The 6,137-nt window shown below is 39.7% G+C and overlaps 1 non-coding gene across 1 annotated transcript; it reads right to left on the reverse strand.

The window, feature by feature from the left end:
- Nucleotides 1-5,487: 5,487 nt before the first annotated feature.
- LOC132650315 (U6 spliceosomal RNA) lies at nucleotides 5,488-5,594 on the reverse strand. The gene has a single exon (XR_009588682.1). It is a non-coding gene; the product is annotated as a U6 spliceosomal RNA (small nuclear RNA).
- Between the last annotated feature and the right edge of the window lie 543 nt (nucleotides 5,595-6,137).

Raw genomic sequence — 6,137 nt, forward strand, 5'->3', positions numbered from 1 at the left:
GCGTGGCCATGCCTCCAAGAATATGTTTTGTTCACAGCTTGAGAGAAGCTCTGCTTTTGTGCTGGTGGCAGTTTCCCCAATGGGTGTGCTTTCTCAGGTGAAAACAAGGGTGAAAGAGTTCTGCTTTGAGAGAAAAGGAGGGAGGGCTGGGCGGAGCCATTCCTAGTTACTGAGCAGAGGGCTCATTGTGGTTGTCATAGAAACCTGGGGTCCATCTGGCGATGGCTTTCAGCTGCCACCTAGGAGCTGTAGTGAAAGGGCCATTCCTGGTGTTTGGACTGAGAGCAGCTTATGGGTTCCGGAGGTGAACACTTGAATCTCCCTGCGGGAGGGTAGTCAGACTCAGGGATCCCACCCACAAGCAGGTCCACTCCCACTTTGGGATTTGTGGCCAGTGTGCCTTCAGAAAGAGAGACTTGGAACCATTTTGCCTCTTCAAAGTGTGCTGTTCTGTACCAGGTGGCACTGGAGCCATTCTCCCGGGTGTTTGTTCTCCTGGGAGTGATCAGGAGGGAGATATGACTGAGTGTAGTGTGCACTCTCTGATCCCGGCTTTCCCCTCTGCGAAATTGATCTGATAGTGCTCACCCCCAGGATTGGCGGACATTAAGTGTTAAAGGCTAAAAGGTAGTCAGTAATTACCCTGTATCTCAGGTGATTATTTAAATGTGCAATTCATAGGATTTCTTTCTGTCTTTCATTTTCTTTCCTCCTCCTCCTCCTCCTCCTCCTCCTCCTCCTCCTCCTCCTCCTCCTCCTCCTCTCTCTCTCTCTCTCTCTCTCTCTCTCTCTCTCTCTCTCTCTCTGTCTCTCTTTCTCTCTCTCTCTAATTTGTGGTTATCTAGCCTGGCTTAGAACTCTAAATGATCCTCCTGCCTCAGCTTCCTGGTGATGAGATTACAGTTGTGGGACATAATGAGTGCTTGAGATTAGTTTGAAATTTTCATTTGCATTATTTTGTGATACTTGCTCTGCCACGTGGCCCTGATCTCTCCTCAGAATCCCCACCTTGCTACTGTCTGCATACCACTGACTGCATACCATGTTAATGTCTCTAATAAATCTCTTCTAAAATGAACAATGCCCCAGGAAACAACATCACACCTGAAACCTTTCACATTTCTCAATTCCTATTTTCTGACTGACTTTTGGAAGCTTTTCTGCATGTTTCATAGAAATTCTTTGTTGGACATAAAATTTTCAAACTTTTCTCCTACTCTTATCTTGCCATTTTGTTTCACTCATGCATTTGGAACAGTGTACATTTTTAAAATTTAAGGATTTCACCTTCTCCACTTCTTCAATTATAGTTTTTACTTGGTGTCTTGTCTGTGAAATCTTTACCTACCACTCATTGACAAGGATTTTCTTCTGTGTGTTCTGTTAGACATTTTATAGCCTTATTTTTATATCTTTACATCTCTAATTTTTTTTTGAATTGTCTTGGTATATGTTACAATGTAGTTCCTAATTTATTGTAAATATTGATATACAGTTGCCTCAGCACTGTTTCCTGAAAGACCATCCTTTCTGCACTGAATTGCCTTTGCATATTTACCAAATGTCAGTTGTCCAAGAAGCAAGGGTATGGTACATGTGCCAACAACCCCAGTGCCTGAGAGGCTGTAGCAGGCATCTAGCCAATTCTTCTTGGCCCATACTGCACACAAACTTGATGCCAGCATGGGATACATGGAAAAATGTTGGCTCAAAATAGGCAGTTGTCTATAAATGGGTGGGTGTAAGTAAGTATGATGGTTAATTTTGGCCTCTATTTTACTTGTCAGCCTCGACTCCAACAGCATTACTAGGCAACCTAGACTTCATTACTCTAGGTTCATAGTGAGGTCTCCTTTCAAGCAACATTGTTCTCTAACTTTATTCTGTTTCTACGTTTTTCTAGAAGTTTTGAATTAGCTCCACAATTTTTAAAGTTAGTATAATTTTTATTGTTATTTCATTGAATATGTAGAAACAATGAACATCTTACCAATGGTGAATTATCTGACCCACGAATATAAGATGTTCTTCATTTATGTAGGTTGTCTATATTTCAACAGTGTTTTAAGATAGTTCCGTATATAGGCACTATAGGTCTATTTACCCAGACTGTTCACAAATATTGCACACTTTGGATTCAGCTATACCTGGCATTATTTTTAGGTATTGAATTTTCTGTGAACTTCCAGGAAACATATGTCAGTGATTCTTATGAATGATTTTTTAAATTAATTTTTTATTTTTTATATTAATTATAGTTTATTCACTTCATATTCCAGCTGTAGCCCCTTCCCTCCCTCCCTCAAAATCCCTCCCTCCCTCATCTCCTCCCATTCCCCTCTCCAAGTCCACTGTTAGGGGAGGTCCTCCTCCCCTTCCATCTTACCCTAGTTTATCAGGTCTTATCAGGACTGGCTGCTTTGTCCTCCTCTGTGGCCTGACAAGGCTGATCCCCCCTCAGGGAGGGTGGTCAAAGAACCTGCCACTGAGTTCATGTCAGAGATAGTCCCTGTTCCCCTTAATGGAGAATCCACTTGAAAACTGAGCTGCCATGAGCTACATCTGAGCAGGGGTTCTAGGTTATATCCATGAATGGTTCTTGGTTGGAGTATCAGTCTCAGAAAAGACCCCTGTGCCCAGATATTTTGGTTCTGTTTGTCTCCCTTTGGAGCTCCTGAACTCTCCAGGTCCCACTATCTCCCCTTTCTTTCATAGGATTCCCTGCACTTTGCCCAAACAAAGTTTGTTTAAGAGTCTTAGCATCTGCTTTGATACACTGCTGGATAGTCTTTCAAAGACCCTCTGTGGTAGGCTCCTGTCCTGTTTCCTGTTTTCTCTTTCTTCCAATGTCCATCCTGTTTGTCTTTCTGAGTGAGGATTGATTATCTTACCCAGGGACGACCTTCTTGCTTAGCTTCTTTAGGTGTACAAATTTTAGTATGTTTATCCTATAGTATAGGTCTAGTATCCACTTATAAGTGAGTATATACCATGTGTGTCTTTCTGCTTCTGGGATGCCTCACATAGGATGATCTTTTCTAGATCCCACCTTTTGCCTGCAAATTTCATGATTCCCTTGTTTTTCACTGCTGAGTAGTATTCCATTGCGTAAATGTACCACAATTTTTGTATCCATTCCTCTATTGAGGGACATCTCGGTTGTTTCCAGGTTCTGGCTATTACAAATAAAGCTGCTGCAAACATGGTTGAACAAATGTCCTTGTTGTATACTTGAACATATTTTGGATATATGCCTAGGAGTGGAATAGCTGGATCTTGAGGAAGCACTATTCCTAATTGTCTGAGAAAGTGCCAGATTGATTTCCAAAGTGGTTGTAGAACTTTACATTCCCACCAGCAATGGAAGAGGGTTCCCCTTTCTCCACATCCTCTCCAGCATGTATTGTCACTTGAGTTTTTGACATTAGCCATTCTATAAGGGGAAATCTCAGGGTTGTTTTGATTTGCAACTCCCTGATGGCTAAGGACATTGAACATTTCTTTAAGTGTTTCTCTGCCATTCCATATTCCTCAACTGAGAATTCTCTGTTTAGCTCTCTACCCCATTTTTAATTGGATTACTTGGTTTTTGGTGTTTAGCTCCTTAAGTTCTTTATATATTCTGGATATTAGACCTCTGTCAGATATAAGGTTGGGTTTTTGACTGCTCAGGTTGACCCGGGTCTGGTTCCAATTGAAAAAGCAAGCAACTGCCCCAACAAATATACACTTAGGTTCTCTGTACCATGGTTAGTGCTCTATCCCAAATGGAAATAAACAGTGGGAAAAGAAGAGTAAATCAGTCAGTACGGATGGGGCCTTGGAAAGAAGATCAAAGACAGGAGGAATACTAAGGGAAATACAAAGAAAGAAATAGAACCAAAGGGCATATGCGTGTCCAAAAAAAAAGTTAAGCTAAGTATTAGGAGAGAAGTATGAGAAAATCTTAAAAGCAAAGATGATACAAAATGTTTTCTAGAAACCTAGAACTGAAAAGATATGAAGAAGGAGAAAGATAGTGGGGAAAAGAAATTCTGTGTCAAGGTAGGCCAAGAAGTTGAGTTTGAAATGGAGATGGACCTTCCATGTCAGCCAAGGTGGAAGACTAGGACACAAAGGTCTAACACACTGCTAGACAGGCTGAGGCAGTAAGAATGGTACATGTGCCACACAGGTGGTATTCAGGAGTGACATACATAAGAGAACCTTCTTACTATCTTTGTCCAATACTCTAGCTTGAAAGCAGCCAGAACCCTCCTGAGAGGCAGGGAAGGAAGTCAGACAACACAAAGATATAAAGATAACCTTGTACATCTTGAGTGCCTTTCTATCCTATTCCATTTTTGTTGTGTCTGTGTAAGTAATAAACTACAGGTCTGGTTATCTTGTCTTATCATGAACTGACATCTTAACAATTCTGAAGACTTAGGAAAACCAGGTAAAATATTCTAATAATTGTTTAAATTAATAATAACATTAATTATAATTGAATAGCTGGAAGGATAGTATTTGTTGAGTGGGCTAAAATATTAAAATTAATTTCCCCAATTTACTTACACCTTTTAGACATGCTTTAAAATTTTAAACTATGGATGTTAGTTGCATTTGTACTGAACAGTATTAGTATGGACTGGCAAGGAAAGAAAAATTGGTACAGATGAAGAACTAACAGGGTTTTATCCCATATTTTTAATTGGATTACTTGGTTTTTGGTGTTTAGCTCCTTAAGTTCTTTATATATTCTGGATATTAGACCTCTGTCAGATATAAGGTTGGTGAAGATCATTTCCCAATCTGTAGGCTGTCGTTTTGTTCTGACAACAGTGTTCTTTGCTTTACAGAAGGCTTTCAGTTTCATAAGGTCCCATTTATTGATTGTTGTTCTCAGAAACTGTGCTGTTGATGTTCTGTTCAGGAAGTTGTCTCCTGTGCCAATGAGTTCTGGGCTCTTCCCCACTTTTTCTTCTAACAGGTTTAGTGTGTCTGGTTTTATGTTGAGGACTTTGATCCACTTGGACTTTAGTTTTATACAGGGTGATAAATATGGATCTATTTGCATTTTTCTGCGTGTAGACATCCAGTTAGACCAACACCATTTGTTGAAGATGCTTCTTTTTTTCCATAGTATGGTTTTGACTTCTTTGTCAAAAATCAAGTATCTGTAGGTTGTGGATTTATTTCTGGGTGTTCTATTTCAGTTCCATTGATCCACCATTCTGTTTTTATGCCAATACATTCAGTTTTTATTACTATTGCTTTGTAGTACAGCTTGAGATCAGGGATGGAGATACCTCCAGGTGATGTGTTATTGTACAGGATCATTTTGGCAATTCTGTTTTTTGTTTGTTTGCTTGTTTGTTTTTCCATATGAAGTTGAGAATTTTTCTTCCAGATTATGCAAAGAGTGTTGTTGATATTTTGATGGCAAGTGCATTGAATCTGTAGATTGCTCTTGGCAGGATGGTCATTTTCGCTACGTTAATTTTAAATAATATGGAACGCTTCACAAATTTGCATGTCACCCTTGCACAGGGGGCATGCTATTCTTCTCTCTATCATTACAATTTTAGTATATGTGCTGCCGAAGTGAGCACGAATGATTTTTTTTTCGTTGAGAACATGGATTACTTCCTGTTAGAAACTTTATTTGATACTTAATTCAGTTTTCCCCTGTTTCCTTATCAGCATTTAGAGGTTCTTGATGTCTGTTGAAACAAATGAAGAAAATGTCTGAGAGACAATTCCACAGGCCATCTTCACAAGATTCACATGAAAAAACATAATTTAGTAAATTTCAACATCCCGTGTATGGTTAGAGATGAGTCTGTTGGAAGATATGGTTTTCCCTTTTAACCTCTCAGTAAACACCTTAATGGATGCCAGGAAGCAAGATAGTGAGAGTGAGAGAGGCTGTATATATATGAATAGGAATTCCAAGAATGAACCTGGTTCTGCAAAGATTGATTGACTGATTAGAACTTCAGGGATGTGGAGAAGATGGAATGTTGCAGGCCCACATCTTAATTACAATTCATTTCTGCTCTCTTTAGCACATAATTAGCCTTTCCTTTACCTCTCTGTGTTGGATTATCCAGCATTTTATCAGTGATAAATTAGGACCTGACATGCTAACAGGT

This window comes from Meriones unguiculatus, chromosome X, assembly GCF_030254825.1.
Source record: "Meriones unguiculatus strain TT.TT164.6M chromosome X, Bangor_MerUng_6.1, whole genome shotgun sequence".
Classification (NCBI taxonomy): Eukaryota; Metazoa; Chordata; class Mammalia; order Rodentia; family Muridae; genus Meriones; species Meriones unguiculatus.